Source organism: Gymnogyps californianus, chromosome 15 (genome assembly GCF_018139145.2).
Source record: "Gymnogyps californianus isolate 813 chromosome 15, ASM1813914v2, whole genome shotgun sequence".
Classification (NCBI taxonomy): Eukaryota; Metazoa; Chordata; class Aves; order Accipitriformes; family Cathartidae; genus Gymnogyps; species Gymnogyps californianus.
This window is the reverse complement of record NC_059485.1, coordinates 13,701,492-13,719,516: the sequence shown is the minus strand read 5'-3', so window position 1 is coordinate 13,719,516 and position 18,025 is coordinate 13,701,492.

Below are 18,025 nucleotides of genomic sequence, written 5' to 3'. Positions count from 1 at the left end.
TCAGAATAAGGGTTATGCAGCACAGGAACAGAGTCCCTGGAGAGGCTATGGGCTCTCCATCCTCGAAATTTGTCAGAACTGAGCTGGCCAAGGCCCTCAGCAACCTCCATTAGCATCAAAGTTGTCCCTGCTTTGAGCAGGAGGCTGGACTGGAGGCTTTCAGAGGTTCCTTCTCACCTCAATTTTCTCTGATTCTCTGATTTTATTTCAGAAAGTTGCTAGTACCTGTGAAATATGGTCCTACCATAAAAAAGTGGCTGTTAGTATGGCACTCAATCCTTCAGTAAATATGTTCCGTGTGGATATTTATAGTCCTGCCTGCTACCTTCAGTGAGAACAGAAAGTTCTTACTCCCATAAGCTCCATGCAGCTGCCAGCAGAGATGGTGAAAGCCTTTCCTTCCTTCACCTACAGCATTGCTCTGTGGATGTTCATTGGCTCCAGCTCTACCGGCCCTGTGATATCTATGGATTTGTGTAAGTGTCTGAAAGGATCTAATTTAAAAAGAGAACTGTCTCTTCCAGGCAGTGCTGGTATCTGTGGGTGAGTTTGGTTGGCTTTCAGATCATGTGTTGATTTCGGGGACAAGAATAAAAAGAGAAAAAAAATAAAGTTCCCCGTCTGCTCATTCGGCTCCTTCTGTCCTCAGGGACACGCATGTGTCTCGTGTATTGGAGCCTCTCTGACAGCAATATCAGGGTGGTTCCTTGGGCTCTGACCGCGGGCAGATGTGGGGGTGACCTTACTCCCCTCCCTCTCAGCTGCCCTTCCCACTGATTCTTGTGTTCAGACAGGAGCAGGCACCCTGACTGCCCAAGGCAGCTTGCATGTTGGGGAGCTGCTTCAGCCAGTTGTATCCTGGTAGCCTCTGGGGTAAAATAAACGGGAATTACTTGGACACCGAAGGCTTCCTACAGATGTACCTGGTATTTGTGAGAACTCCTCCCTGATTATGCTTCTGGGTACAGAGCAGCAAGAAATTCTCAGGATGGTTTGATTGCAATGGGGATGACTTTTTTCCCTGTCAGCATTTCTCTCAGCTATATTCTCTCTAATGAAATTGCCCATTCGGTGTTAGGTTTATAATCTAAACTGAGTGCTATAGATTAACAGTTGTTGCTGCTTTATTATTGAAATGAGAGTCATGGGATCAATTTAACTGTTCCTTGCTTCATTATTTGCTTAAGACAATAGAGTAATCTCTGCAAATTCTGTTGTTTTGTGGGTATTTTTAGCTTAATTATCATAGATATTAGCAACAATCAACAAAGATTTCCTAGGTGCATGCGCCTGCTCCTTGGAACACTAGTTTTTTATAGACTTTGTACTTTTAACTTGCCTTCCTTTTTGTAGTCAATCCAGTCTGCTCTCAGAAAGAAGAAACCAATCAAAAAAACCCCAATCCAACTTATTTTGCAAAAACATTAATGCTTTCCTAGTAGTTTGTTTTAAGAATTAAAGGCATAGTGATGATTGTGCCTTCTGTTACGCACATAGCTAAATATTCTGGCAATTGAGCCTGTGTAGGTACGATGGGGACTTCAGCTTTTTTGCGGGGGTTTGTTTCAAATAGTTCAGAACAAATCAAAAGCTTCCTTTGAAGTGAGCTTTCAGTAAGGCCTGACTGATCCCAGGTTTACCTTTTTTTGCAATGTATCATAAGCTAAAGACAGACCTGTTGCACAAATGCCTGCACCCAGCTGCAGCTGGTTTGTTCCTTCCAGCCTGGCCAGGCAGTGATCACAGGTCCTTATCAGAGGTTAGTGCCTCCAATAAAGGGAGTTAGAGTTAGGTTCATATGACCTGAACTGAGATAAAAACCTAGCCTATAGTATTGCCAGCATCATTTTTTTAAAATCCTTCAGTATAATTTACTGGACTCCTAACTCATAAACTCACCCGTCACTGATATTTGAATTGGTATCCCCCAGCTGGCTTAGAGCGGGGGGAGTAGGTGCCAAGGGAAAGCTCTCATTGTCCATTGAACACACTGAATTTTGGATCCTGGCATGAGTTCATTCAAAGTTTGCTGGACAACTTTATGCAGAATATGTAAACAAAATTCTCTCTGATCAGTTGGAGCATAGTTGGATATCCCAGCAGAATAAAGAACTCAGTCTGCGGTTTTGTTTATAGTGCCTATCTTCCACGTAAAATGTAGCAGGCAAAGGCCTTATTAACATTTCTTAAGAGTGTCAGTAAAAGCACTAGGCAGTTTCTTGCATTTGAAGTACCGAAAAAGCAATTTTAATATCTAGTTTAATATAACTTAAACTTGTTTAACTTCCGATCAACATTTTACCAACCATTTAGATTACTTCTACGTATTTTAAACATAATCACTGGAAACCTCTTAAACTCCTCTCAAACTGCATCCCCCACAAGATAATATTCTAAGAAAAAAAATAAAATTTTTTAAGATAGGCATAATTATCCTTAAGTCACAGTCCTCCTTCTTGTACCTCATCCCCTCTTCCTCTTTTCTGCTTTTCCCCTTCCTCCCAAAGCAGGTAAGACAGTAGGAAAGCAGGACTAATTTTGTATCCATTTTAACAGATGGCAAACTAGTAAAAGGGGTAGGGAGAGCAATGAAGGCTCCATTTTAGCACTGCACCTCCAACCTTGTAGGTTTTACACGTTTTACTTAGGTGGTTAGGTGCTCTGCTGACTGCAGGCTTAAGTATTTTGCCCAAGGATGCAAAGAATAATTAAAAATGAATACACAAATTTGGGTTCAATGCCGCTTCCATTGGAGTGGCCAATTGCCAAGTGCCAAGTTCATTGCCACTCTTAATTATTTTCGTTTTAATTTAGCCATTTAAATTTTGGACACTTTTCTGTAAAGGTGAGCTTTGGCATATGCCCTTATCAAATGAAGCCTTCCTGAATGAATTTTTGCTGTCCAAACAGATGTTAGCCGTATGCAGGAGGAAAAAGTACGTGTGGGTTTTTTTGTTTGGTTTTTTTTTTTTTTAAGGTAAAATGGAGCGATGCCAGATTGTATACAAGTGCCAAATATTTGGGTTGATGGCGAAAACACATTAATCCAGAGCCAACCCTGGCTGTACCTGGTACCCATCAGATGAACAGTGTAAATGTTCCCGGGCAGGGACTTCAGCGGTGCAGCGCCGGGAGAAGCGGCCGTCTCCTCCCGCCCGGCAGACTGTGCGGCTCTGCACGCAGCCTCCCTCTGCAATCCTTCACCACTCATTTGCACATTTCTCCATAATTTTGCCTGCAGTAAAGAGTCTTTCTTCTTGAAAAGAACAACAACTAAGATTTAATGAGGAGATTTAGTTTTCCTTTGGTAACACTGTGGCCGTAATAGAGTTTGCTTGCCTGCATAGTCCCAATGGTGCAGACAGAAACTCCAATATATTTGCTTCTTTAGCATTATTTGACCAGCTAAAAATTCAAGCCAAGGATTGCTTGTATTGAAAGAATGCAAATACTTTTTTTTTCAATATTAGAACAAAAAGATATACATGTATCTGTAGGTGTTATGGAAATGAGTGTTTGCTAGTGTATAGCTGTGGGAAATAAATTGCTCCCAAATGATTTTTTTTTTTTTTTTTTGCTATGCCAATCTAACATATCACAATTCTGAAAGATGCTAAAGATGACTTTTCAAGTAGAAGCTTCCAGTTAGACAGTGGTGTCTGCACAAAGTAACTGCAGACTAGAAAATTGAAAAAATATGTATGTTAGTAAATACTGCCTCATCTAATGAGTGCCTCAGTAAGTTAATATTTACCCTACCTGAGGTAGCTGTGCAATTCTCACTACCCATGTACAGAATGACTTTGTATCTCCCAAATCTTCTGCTGGTGAAATCCACAGGCTATTCATAGCTCATAAAAGGCTGTTCCTTTGCTGTGCTGGGCATGGATGTTGCCCTTCAGTGTTGCCCTGGAGCAGATCAGCAGAAACATTTAGTGTGCCTCCACTGTGCATCTCTCCTTTCTTCAGTCTTTTTGTTGTAGCTATGACTCTCCTTCTGAAAATAAATGCCCTGCAAGTTATTAATCTGTCTTCCATCATCTGAAGATGGATTTTTCATGTAGGCTCTGTGAGGCTGTCTAAAAGGAGCTCCAAAGGCTATGTGTGCTGGGGAGAGGGTGGCCATCTTTGCACATTACAGGCTACTGGAGGAGGTGCGTTTCAGGGCAGAACACTACAGCAGTGAGAATTTTTGGGACCAATACTAACTCATTCATATCTTGGTTGCATTAGCATTGATTAAGGAGGTGATAGAAACCAAAGACTTTCTCTTATAGCCATAACTCAAACTATTACACTCACTGATTTGGATAAAAATCTTTGCTTTTTGCAGTAAATGTTCCCATGTAAGAACCTGTCATTCAACTAGGAAATCACTGTTTTAGAGCTCTGACTTCAGCCCATGGTCTGAGCTTAAAACAGATATTTTCTGTACTGCCAGTTTGATTTTACCTGCCACAAGTACAGACTCCTCTAGAGTCCTTACTACGAATTCTTGTCAGCTTCTATCTTACCATGCCTGCCAGCAAAGTCAACAGTTTCCTCATGATGGTGTTTTGCATACCACATTTTTATACAGTACCTAGATTAGGACTGTACAATGTGATATGTTGATGCCACGATGTGATAATATTTGATCAGTATGGATTTTTTTCCTTTTATGGTAGACCTCTGTGTATGGATTGTGTGAACTGAAAAAGAGCCTGTAGCAAGAACCTGACACGCAGTCACTGTCCCACGTGCCCAGAAATAACAATCAGAGGTGATTGTGCTGTTTTCACCCAGCAGAAGTCAAGCTCCCAGAGGGATCACACAAGCTGGGTGCTAACGCAACTGGCCCCACTGGAGGAATGGGCTAATTAGGAGAAAAATAGAGTTTGCCTCTTCTTAGCAATGCCTTACTGCAGACCCTCCGCCATTCTTACTTACTGTCTTCTCCGGTTGTGATGGGACGGCAGATTTTACATTTAACTAGTTGATGGAGTAGGGGAAGATGACCCCTATTGATGATTGGGGTGCAGGTATAATGAGATGAATAGTACGGGACAGCTGGGGTGGAAAGCCAGGCATGGTTATTGTCCATTAGCCAGGGATGCCTCGTCCTTGATAAGAGGGGCTGTTGCATGGCTCCTACCAGAACCAAGGAAAACTCATCTGTCTTTTAGTCCAGGTAGTTTGTAATGTGCTTTGGGATTTTCTGAGATGAGAAGAATGTTCATCACTGCTGTTCAGCTGAGGAATGTTTTAGGAAGCAATCGCCATCTGCATACTGTCTGAAGAGGGAGAAAACCCGTAAGTTCTGGTAATAATGTAATGACTACAATTTCAGGTCACAAGTTTTCAACCAAACCTTGATTCAGCTGAGGAAACCATTAGGGACTATTTAACATGGCAGTAGCTCTAATTACAGCATCTTCAATATTTGAGTGAAGCCAGTGGCTGTCCTCCTACTTGTCTCCCATAGCAGCAGCATCACCAAGATGATCTCTGCTCTCTCAGCTTTCCTGCAGTGACAACCCCTGTGTCCTCAGCGATTCATGGATGGATCCATGTTCTACGGGACAGAAGTTTTGCTCCTGAGGTTTATCCATCCTAAACCAGTGCCAGTCACTACAGTCTCAAGGCTGCTTCTGCAAGGACAAATGACTTCGCCTTTGGTCTCATAAATACACTTGCTCACTGGAACTAGGTTATTATCCCATAAAAACTTCCATCCCATTAATGAAGAGAGCATGAAGCATATCAAATAGGCAGTAATTGGCATAAGAAAGCTGGATGCTGCAGCCTGGCCTGCTAGGGAATGTTCCAGCCTACTTTATTTTCAGAACGATCATCGTAACAAATATTTATGGATAGGTGGGATTTTCCTACTGTTTCTAAGGCTGAGGAGTATGTGGCTGGTACAATCCTACCCATTTGTTTTCAAATAGTTATTCAGCACGGGCAGAGTGGGGTGGCTTTCTCAAAGGGGTATAGAAACATCCTTTGCTCGGGACTGCAGAGGAAGCCAAGAAAACAACAGCATGTTTGTTTTTGTCTGGCTCATTTATTGCTTACAGTTCAACTGTGCTTTTATGAAGGCAAGGTGAATTTAAATGCAAAGCAGCAGAGAAATCCACTGAGAGGAAGATAAAAGAGTCCGAAGCCATTACAGGCAAGTGGAATAATTGATGGTATGAATCTGAAGAGCAAGTGCATGTGAGGCTTAATGAAGTCTTATTTTTGGGATAGTCATTTTCAATTGCCAACACTTGAGTGTGGCTGGGAGAGGGTACAATAATGCAGCCTGCTGCCTCTGCTTATCAGGAGAGACAACTTCCAAAGGCTCAACATTGAGGAGTCCTTCAGAGGGCTCAGAGTGCACCCAGCTACCCCAGTGCTTGCTGCTCTGCTTCTGACATTACAGGTTATTTTTCACTGAGGTCTAGCCTGTGGAGAAAGGCTTGGGTCTTCCCAGAGCGGTGTGTGCGCATTTGAACTTCTTCCATGTATTGAAAAACAAAAGAAATATTTCTTGACAAGGGGATGGGAAAAGCCAAATGATTCTCTAAGTTTCCAATTTAGATCCCTATGCCAGTACCAACTGCCAACATCCTAGTGCTTGTCTTCCCTCATACCCGCAGCTGCTTCATGCATGTCAGTGACAACCTGTGCATGCTCCTGACTGCCACTCTCCAGCACGCTGGCCATCCAGTGTCCATCCGTAGCTATTTACATATTGCAGGAAAGTTATTCCTACAAGTATGACCATGGGATCAGATTGGTATGCTAGATGTATTAAAACTGGTGTAGATATAGTACTTTACTCCTGCAGAAAGTCTGGGCTCCTGACCTGAGCTGTTTAGATGCTTCAAGGGTAATACCAGTGATTTCGCTAGTAGTGGAAAAGTACAACAGCAACAATATTAGACTATTCCAAGTGACAAAGAGCTGTGGTTCATTGCAAAATTCTCTGTTGCAGATCATAAAACACAAGTGGAGAAATGCTTTCTCAAGTGATCATTCACTTCTTGCTGCTTATTTTTAATATTAAGAATCTTTTTGGCCATGCTTAATAATGTTGAATGATGTGCTATTCCATGCAATGGGATAAGCCGCAACAGATTCGAGGACTTAGTATGAGCTGAAAAACGAAGGAGAAGAGCTGAGCCAACCGGTACTTTGCAAATCCACCTTATGATAATTAATACCTGGCTCTCTTACTTCTCAGAGGATTCAGTCCAATTTTTCCATCCTGAGGGACAAAGAAAACTCCAGTCCAATTGACTGTTAGTGTGGATTGGCCAAAACTGCAAAGAAAGAAAAATTGTATAAGTGTCTATGAGAGAGCAAGAGCAGTTCTCATTCTGCATCTTAATGGCAGCATAAAATGACCAGCACTTCTGCAGCAGATTACAGGGTCACATCTCCCATTACCGTGGAGAGTGCAGAAGCCAGAATACATAACTACAGATACCACAGTGCTGTCTTCTTTTCTTCTCAAAATACTTCTCCTGTGGTTAAATAAAACTCTGAGGTGCTTTGGTTGTGCTATTCCCATCTGCTTTCGTTGCTTTTTTTTTTTTTTTTTTTTAATAGCAATGGAATATGCCGAGCTGCAAATGCTGTTACTCACTGCATTCTTCCTCATCCCTGGAGTTTTATGTTCATTTCCAGCTTGTAAAAATAACCTGTTTATTCCATTTCTAAGTCCTGCATGAAACAGTTCTTATTTTCCCTGTACTGGCTCCCTGTAGTTTTATCACATCTGGCTGCCCACCGATGTGCTTTGTCTCAGCTATGGAGTTCTCCTTCTCCAGAAAATTGCAGAGCAATTCTCTCCAGCAGCAGAGAGATGATGGTCAGTGCAAAAGTCTCTTTGTGTTGAATTAATTGCAAGACTCACTATTAATTTCAGAGAAAACAGTATAGTGCCCTAACTTATCTTGGATGATTTGGGGGATCATTTCTTTCTCTGGTTGCCTCCAGTCAGTCAAAATAGAAGATCATATGCTCTCTACTCCCACCTCCACACACCTTATGCGTCTCACTTCACCACTCTTGCTCCCTGCACTCTCTGCAGGCTTTGCCAGGCTAGCCCATCTGCTGAGGAGGCTGCAGTCTGCGACTGCCACAGCAGAGCTGAGTTTAATTTCAACAGTAATCAGCGTGGTCACCATTGCCATAGGGGACAGACAAAAAATGGTGGACTTCAGTTGTAACAAAGCAGACTGAGGATGGGTGTGAAGAAAATTACAACTTCCAGTAAAAAAGATAGTGAAGCCCTGGGATATATTGTTAAGGGGATGGTGGAATTTTTTATAGGTTGGACAAGAGTGTCTCAGGCCCGCTGTGGCCATAGGTGATGTTGTCTTGGAGCTGAAGGGTGGGCTGGCTGCCCCCACCTAGCCAGCTCCCTGCTTTTCCATAGCTGTGCAACTGCTTGGTTTCCAAAGGAACTGTCATTATATCAATAGCCCTATTATCATTGCTTTCTTATTTTCCATTCAGAGACTGCAAAATTGAATTACTAAGCATCCCCTAACTCCACCACTCTTCACACAGCTCTGGTCTCTTCTGAACCCATCCAGAACCATCTACTTTCAGTCAGACATGTGCAGATGGATCCCTGGGGCATCTGTAGGACACATTTATGAGTAATTGTCTATCATCTGGAAGGTTACAAACAGAGCAGCAGCATAAATGTGACCTGCCTTCTGCATTTATATCTAACACAAGACTAAGAAATATCTCTAGCAGACCAGAAAGCTCTCCAGCCCCCCAAAGCTTCTCCAAGATGGATTATTTACTATCTAGCACCTATCAGAGAAATGAGAGCTTATCCAGCACCGTCTCTCTTATGTCCACTTCTTATCCATTCTCCTTTAATCCATAAGAGTCTCAATCAGGATTGATCAAAATACTGAATGAGAAATTAGCCATCATAGGGGATTTATTTTTGACCTATTTTATGACCTATATTTTCATTTGTACACTGCTAGAAAATTGCATGCTTGGCTTTGATACCCTGTATGTGACACATGCAGAAATGTTTCCTGACTAGTGTATGCCAAAACCTTTCAGCCACTGGGCTGTCAGACGCTACGTTCACTCTGGTTATTTGCTATTCACAGTGCAGGACTGCCCCACACAAGGAGGACAAGTGGCACGGTTTCTCTCTGACCTGCAGGGCAGTCTTGTGAAGATGACAGTCCTTCCACAGGACCTGTTAAGACCCTCTGCAGTAACCTCACCAGGAGCTGCACAAATAGACAACTGTCATCCAACCCAGCAGCGACAGCACGGCAGCCTTGGTTTGGACAGTTAGAGGCACCAAAGGGGTTATGAGCCTCAGCCTGAATAGAAAGTCAGGAAAGACAGATGTGTAACTCTTTGGATTCCTTTGAAAACCTCACTTATTTTTAGTAAAATTTGTGGAAGTATTTCTGTTATTTGACTGAAGCATTTTCACTTCTATTCTGTTTGGAATAACAAGATATTTTTTCCTAACCCATCACCAAGCGCACCCGCTTCAACCCAGGGTGCAAGGCTCATCACCTCGTACTGGAGTTGGGGTCCACAGATGGAGTTGTACAATGTACAGCTGAGAAAGCTGCAGAGATACTGTGACCCTTTAATTTAATTTTATATTTCAGCAATTCATAAATATATCTAGCAAAAGAAGCACACCATTTCTACTGGTTTCTAGTTGCTACCAAAACGCAGTTCTGGGGACTCTATTACTGGCAATCTATTCTGGATGCATTTTAAATTAAGTACAACAATTGTTAAGACAGGAGTTACATCCACTTATTGTAAACTAAATATTTCTTCCTGAGCAATAAATAAAGAAAAAAAATCTTTTCATTCTTTGGCAAGGAGAAGAAATTTATCTGTGAAAGCCAAACCATAAACAAAGCTTTGTCGTTGTCATCAAGGTCTCACACAGGATGAAGGCATTAAGTCCCAGCAATATATCTTCACGGTGGGCAGCTGGCTGTTAATGCAACTCAACAGATTTACTTTTCTATCTGTGATACTTCTTTTTATGCCACTCTGGCAGAGACTGAAAATACAAGCTTAACTTTGTTTGGCTTCAGTTGGATACAGAGATTCAATCTGGATGTTTATCTGAAATGTCCTCTTCAGTCTGGAAACTGCTGCTATTGTGAGTAGAGACAATAATGTAACAAGATAAATGAATTTATGTTGTTTCATGGGACTTCTCTAAACAGAAGAGGTGTCTGTGGTTCCTGGTGCAGGACATACACATTGGTTGAAGCACAAGCATGTGGTGCTTCACCCTGTGCTCGCTTCAATCGAGAGCTACGCTTCTTCTTGTTGGCTGTTTACTTCTCCGAATTGCAATGAAGTCATCCAGATGGAAATTGCTTGTTTGGCTCTCTGGGAACAAAATTAAATCCTCTTGGGAAGTTTCCATCCATCAGTCTGTAGGCCTGGCAAAAAGTTAGAAGTACAGAGGAATTCCTTGCGTTGTAACATTTTAATAACCTTTTCCAAAACTCAGAGGTTGAATTTGGCCTGAGCTTTAGAAAATATTCAGGCCAGAGCTCATTATGTACAAGCTGTTTTGTGTCCCTTTAAACCAACATGAAAAAGAGAAGAAAAAGCTGAAGTTTCAGTTCTACAAACAGCTCAGCACTTCTGAGCGCTAGCTCAGTGGCTTTTCTCCAAGACCTCTGTTGCCTCCTCCCTCCCTACCTGGAACACCTTGAGACTGCACATCCAGAAAGCGTTTGGGGAAATTTTATGAAGAACAAGTGTTATGGAAATCTTAGCTCATTTTTTTTTTTTTTTTTAAATCATTTAAACCACAAACTCTGCAAGGATTTGCAACAGCAAAATGAAACACATTTTAGAGATGGCTGTATTCATGGGAAGCAAAACGTGAAATATATGATCTCTCTTCAAAAGGAATCCTATTTTTTTTCCACATCTCATGAAGTCATCGATTCTTCAGAATTTCCCAAATGAATCCAAAGTGAAAGCAGTGCCTCGCAATAGGGTTTGACACTATTTTTGCCACAGTCAAAGTGAAAGCTCCCATTTTAAGCAGTAAAACCCTGGAGGGAATGTGCCAGCCAAGAGAGATTAAACATTCTTTGTATTGTATAACAAAAAGCATTGTAAGGTAATTACAATAAAAGCTTTCCAAAGTGACAGCATTGGGTTCCTTCTATTTCTTCCCCCTTAAGCTGCTACATAGTTATAAAAAGAAACACCGTTTCAGTGAAGTGCATGGTCATTCAGTGTTCAGAAGCTGGGTAAAACGTACATTCATTTTTCATGGATAGAGAGCTTACCATTTTGGTCCCTGGGGGTGAGTCGTGGAGCTGAATCTCTTGCAGAAGGCTATGCTGCTGGATTGTAAATGGGAAAATTTATCTTTAAAATACCCTGATATTGTTTTGAGATTGTCCAGGTTTATGTCAAACTTTCTAGTCTCTCCAGGAGGCAGTTTCATTAACGTCACAGCAATTCAATAGAAGTTATATGATTTGTGAAGAGTGTCTATTTGTTTGTGGCTTTTATTGGATTTTTTGCAACACGCCTAGTTTAAAGTCAGAACAGAAACTTCCCTGCTATAATCCCAAATTTACTCACTGCAATGTGAAAACCTTTCAAACATCTCCTAGCAGACAGAGTTAGTCAAAGCTCTGCTGAGATCCAGTAAATCCTTCTGTCCAAGCAGACAGCCTGTCAGTGGACAACAACTTGTTTACCTGGGACAGACCAGTGAGATCGGATCCCATCCTCATGTTGGAACATTTAGCATGGTGGCAAAGTGTGGAGATGAATGGCACAGACCACTCTTTCCTTTTCTCTTCATTTTACTTCAAGAAATTCAATGAGATTTACTTTTGTTTATCTGGGGAATTCAAAGTAAAAGTCAGAAAATGTAAACGAAAACAGTAGTCTGCCCTTTTGAAATGAAATACGTGACCTACAATTCCCATGCATCACCCGCACACCTTGGGTTAATGCAGTTCTGCGTTTATCCAATTAAGAACAGAACGGGGCAACAAACAAGATCTCATCGAGCTGATCGACAAGAAAATATTTGATCTGAATTTTCTTAACAGAAAACTATTCTAAGTGACACTAAAGCTTTCCTGCTTTTGTGATAACTGCGTTTTCTGTGAGCAAATCATCCCGATGATAGAAATTTCCCAGCTATCTTTTCCAGGAATAATTGGGTCATGATAATGCATTCCCTTGAAGAGAGATGGGAAAGATTAGGCATGCTTGTTTTGGAAAGGAAGGGTCATGATAAAAATAATGACTGCTTTATCTAAGGCATATCAGAATTCTTTAATTGTGTTTTTATACAAGAATAGGAAGATATTTATTAAAAAAAAGACAAGTTCAAACTCATAAAAGGGAAAGCAAATTTAGTAAGATTTGAGACTATTGTATGAATAGCAAGAATAAACAGAAGTGACAAAGATGGCACTGAACATCCCCAAGTCTCAGACTTGTTTAAATGTTCTCAAATTGAAAGAAATGCTGAAACGAACCTCTCTGTGTGCAAATGCCATAAAAACCATGCAATGCCCCAAAGCTGTGGGCTTTTTGAACTGTTTTGGTTTTGGATGTGTTGAGCACTATCCAATAAATCCTTGTTTACTTGAGGAGGAAATGGTTTCAACTGAATTGAAGCTGAATTTTCAAAAAACCCCACAACAATTTCAAGGAATCTAGCCTCATATCTGTCTGTTAAAAAAATAAAACAAAGTAAGCTTCCCTTAAGTGTTTTTTTAACAAATGTTTTTTGTATTTCTACTCTTCTTGCTGGGAAGTTTGGATAAGACATTTCTTTGGGATTTTGATGAACAACTGCAGGTATTTGCTGCAAATAATATCTTTTCTCTGTTTGAATGTTACTTCTCAACGGTAAGGCGCCATGTAAGGCACAATTTTACAGCAGGCTGTGTACGTACAACAATTCCTAGCTTCCTTGACACCTTAACTTTCTCTCCAGGAGCAGAATCTACCTAGCTGCAAATGCACTGTATCTCAGTCCAGATCCTACATAAAACAACTATATTCACTGACAGAAAAGTGAAGAGACCATCTGGTTCATCCTCCTGCTCCAAAGCAATCACTAATGATCCTGAAGTTTCTTCAGCCTTTTTGTTACCAGGGCTAGCTAATTTGAAAAAGCACATCTAAGCACTGTACCTCTCCTATTTGAATCACCACCCTCCGTTTTCCTGATGTAATCGGAATTTTGGTTGTTTATTAATTCTTGCATTAGTATACAGACATCAAGGATGCTTGATGGGACAGGCTATTTACTCCCTTCTTATTCTTATTAGGGCCAAATCTATCCAACAGATTTTTAGGTTCTTGCTGAGTCCACCATCATTTTTAGCTGCCTGTAGACTTTCTTCTGTTCCTTGTTATCATACTTCATTACTGCTAACCCCTTCACTAGAGCAGCAATAGGCAAAGATTTCTCTCATTTCTTCACGAAGTGCACTTCAGCTTTGATCATCAGCTCAGGATACCTCACCTTATGATCAAGGAGGTCAAAATTGCCCTCTGCAGCCATGCATTTATCAAGGGTGCATCTATCTGTGCCTGAATCTTGTCTCTTGCCAGGATAGAGCATGAGAACATTGCCTGAATCCCCAGCCTGGTTCCATATGAAGGTGTTCCCTGATAGTACCAGTGCTGTCGATGCTGATGAAGAACTCGAGGCAGTGTTAGTTTCTGGACTGAGCACAGCAGCAGTTCATTGCCACGTTGGAGTGGGGTCCTGGGAGGGAGCACATCTCTTGGAGTGTAGAGTCCAACGGGCAGATATGTCACTCTTGTCCTCGCAAGGAGTTTCTGTTCCCTCCCTGGAAACCCTTCCAGGGGTTTGGAATCTTGCAGTCTTTGGGCTATACAACCTTTCCTTCAACGCCCATAGCACAGGTAGCACAGAGAGCGCATAGGAGTCTTTCAGAAACTCTTTGGGCTCATTGAAGTACTAAGGCACAGTATCTGGGTCAAAGCTGAGCAAAGCTCCAAAGCAAATTCCAAAACAATGGATAAGATTTTAATTAAAGTGTCAGCCCTTGCGGCTCCTCAGTGTACTGTCATAGGTGTCTCATCTCAACACTGACTGACAATTTAGTGATACCTGTGACCTCCTGAAGAGGGGAAAACTGAGCCTTAATCTTTTCCACAATATTATCAGCTTCAAGCATCCAAGTGAGAAGAAAGCAGTCATGTTCCTGAGCTGGAACAGCACATTTTTCCAGAAGGTATGAGCTAACATAGAAAGTATTCTCCCTGATATTATTCTCCTCAATATGGAAGTTCTAATGTATTTTGTGTTTGTTTTCCAGAACTTGGGTTAAAAACACAAAGGAGCTGCAAGCAGCAAGCGATGACTGTGGTTTTCTTCGGACTGGTATTCAGCACAGTGCAGCTGGGGGTGGTTCCCTCTAACCTCTCAAAACCACAGGGCCAGTGCGACTTGCTCTGCTGCTCCCTGCCTCTGCTCTGGATGATGGTGGGAACAACTGAGCGGAGATAGCTGAAATACAGTTTTACATCTCTTGCTCATCTACTTAAATTTAGTGTAATTTCAACTTTGATTGTGGTTGGGAGCAGTTATTTTCCCAAATTGTACTGTTCCACCCCAATGATTTTTAAGGCTGAGTCTCTGACCTAGATCTTCATGCAGGGCAGGTGGTACAAAGACTTCTATTGATTTCAGTTGTGTCAGGTCAGGATCTTTCTTCAGTCTCTCCTGACTCCTGTGAAAAAACACTCTATAGGCTTAAATATCCTCCTGGAGAGTATGAGATGTGTTTCTGTTTGGTCTCTTCCTGGCTGCGGTGCTGTGTTTCGGGTGAGGTAGGTGTAATCACTCAATGATTTTTAAGGTTGAGTCTCTGACCTAATTCTTCATTCGGGTGAGGTAGGGGCAAGCACAGCTGAACCTGCTCAGGGCCAAACCCTGCCTTGCTGGAAGGAAAGGGAGGGACCACATGAGTGATACTGAGCTCCTGCGGGGCTTATAAAGAAGGAAGTCAAGTCAGTCAGCTGTTGGAGTGAACTCAGAAAGCATTGACCAAGAGGTGGTAGGTAAACTGGTATTATTTAAGGTTATATAGTGTATTTTAAGGAAGGAAGGTGGATGAAAGCTTAGCTCATTGCCATGTGCCCTGGTGTGAGTACTCTGACAGGCTAAGTGAAGGAAACCAGCCCCTACAATGTGCTCTGAAGGATTTTTCCTGACCTGTTTCCTTCATGTTGTCAATCTTTGCTGCTAGTGACTTTCTTCATGCTTCTGAGAGCTGCTGTGTGAGGTTGGCAGATGCGGCAGACTCAATGTTTGTACGTTATGGTTTATGTTGTCCCATTCATGCTATGGCAAACTGTGTTTGCAGAAGAAAGCTTTTTAATATTTTTTCCCCTAAATATCACTTTCCTGGTTTATTACTAATTGAAAAAAGGATTTGTGCTTGAAGATTTCTATCATTGGTTCTCCACAGATGAATTCAAGCTGCGCACTCGTTGGACAACTGCCAAGGTATTTATCTGTTTCTCATTGGAGCTCTGGCTGGGTTTCCTTTTTGATATTCTAGTGGAGCAAATAATATTTGTAATCCTCTTTTAGTTCAGCAAAGTGTATCAGCAGCATACTTTTGCAGGTTTTCCTTGCTGGTGCAAACAGTGCCTGGTTCCCTGTGGAGTTGGTGTGGGTCCAGGATAGGGTACCTGTGGTGCTTTTAAAATGCCCCACTGTAAATCTTTGCACTATGTGATTGCGACGTCCTGCCGGGTCTCTGTTGGAGTGTAATTTTGCAAGCTACTGCTTTGAAGGCTGTGGCAGGTCACGGAGTACTCCTTCCCATGTGCTTGTTCTTAACCCTGTGGCATGCCTCTGGTCATGAGCTGTGCTTGGAGTTCATCTGGCTGAAAAATAAGCTGCTGAAAGTAGTGGTCACTTTTAAATCCCTGTCTTTAATCTGTTGCCCAGTTCAGTTCAGCGCACACCTGAAGAAACAGCCGGAGAGCCGCATGCGGGTGGCTGGGAGCGTGCGGCAGGAGGGGGTGTGGAGGGAGGAGCTGTTTCAAAGCAAGGCTGCCAGCGAAGGAAACTCTCAGAAAATTGGAGCTTAGCTGAAGTGGATTTAACTCTAAACATATGGAAAGCAAAGTAGGGTTTTTTAAATTCTGCTTCTGAACCTTTGGAGAGCGTAGGCACTTGACACATAATAGCGAGGGAGTAAGAGGAGACTCTAGGCTTGCTGGAAGATTGGCAGCCATATCTCCTATGGTACGGATATTAGCAACATGCTTGCACTGGTGCAGGTTGGCTAGCCTTCCTCCTGTGGGTCTCTGCTGCTTTTCCCCTGAATCAGAGTCTTGTGATGTGTGAATGTTATTGGCTCCTGGGGAAGGGCCTCACAACCTTTCCTGATCAAACCTTTTGTGTATTTTAACATATTTTTTTAAATATCTCTCTTCCTTGGTACCATTTCCGTTGAACCCAAAGGAAATGGTACCAATCTGCAGATATCTAGAAGGAATTAATTATTGTTTTTCTGAGTAGCTATCTTCTGCCAGCATGTAATAATACCATTTCCAGTAGGTGCTATGAAGCTCCGGTTCCGTGTTGTGAAGTTTTTCACATTGCACAGCCCTTAGTACTTGCCATTATTTGTCTTAGAGCATGCAATGTATTGTGCCACACTGAGGGGCTGGTGTTCCTATCTTGCAATGTAGTGTTTCTTTTAGATATATGAAGGTTTTAGCTGTAAATGTGGGTATAGGGTATATTTGTGAAAACTTAATTACTGAGTGTCCAATTTCAGGCACAGATATGCTGGATTTTCTGAAGATCCTTAGAAATTTAACCTGTGGCTACCCTATTTAACTGTTTCAAATTTTTGACTTGGATCGCCCCTCCCTTCTCCTGTGGCAGAATCACGAACTCATATGGTTGCGGATTTTTTTGTTGTCTTAGTGTTTGGATGCAGGCTGTGTCCAGAGGACGGAAAATCTGCAAGTAGGTGACAGCTTTGTGTAAAACTGCTTTCAGTGAGGTCTGGGCTATTTAACAGTGGTGCCCTGTGTAGCACTTCCTCACCTTCATCAGGGGCCAAATGCAGAAGAGCTTTCTGTGGAGGAAGGGAGACCCTGTGCTGTTGCTCCCCATGGGGACGCTATCAGGGAGAACTTCATTCCCTGGAGAATTACTGTCCAGACTCAGGAGGTCTGGATGTGTCTCCAGATGCACGAACCTTTTCAGCTTCTCCAGTCGCTAACTCACTTTGACAGTCTCTATCGCCACCCAAATCATCCAATGAATCAGCATTTGTTTTCTCTGGTATTTTCCCGGTGACACACATTTTCTTTAGTGAGTCAGCAAGCAATGCTGGTTATGATGGATGGAGGCATAAACATAATAGTCCTTGTACGCTGACACTTACTCAATGACCGACTAGTCGAGCAAACCCACCAGACAGTCGTTCATGTCAGCACAATCCAATCATGCTGTCGGATAACGTGTCCTCGAGATCACCCAGATAGCTGTTGCCTTGAAGGTAAGTTTGCTGAGGATCAGATCTATCACGTTCACTGTTTCTGAAGTTAGCTTGATGCATTTTTTTATCACACTTGCCTGTGAGCGAGGATTTCCATAAATTTGCCTGGAGGGTGTTTTGGTCTTATTTGTTGTGAGACATGTTATCATCATCTGCTTGGTGAAATCCTGCATGACAACAAATGCAGCACTTCTGATGCAAAACTATTTGAATGGTCTTGTATTGTTATTGAATCTTTAAACTAAATAAGGTTTTTCTTTTAATGACTGCATAAAAAGAAATGTAGATAAACATGTTTGTTTTGGGGGACAACTTGAATTGGTTGAGCTGGAATACTTGGGTTGTTCTATGTCACAAGTGCTGTGTGATCGCTCTGAACATCTGGAGTTGCTGTTATATCAGAGACTGGGCAATGTATAGAGACTAAAATTAAGGCACTGCTCTGTTGTAGCTGTACAAAATCATTACTGTTT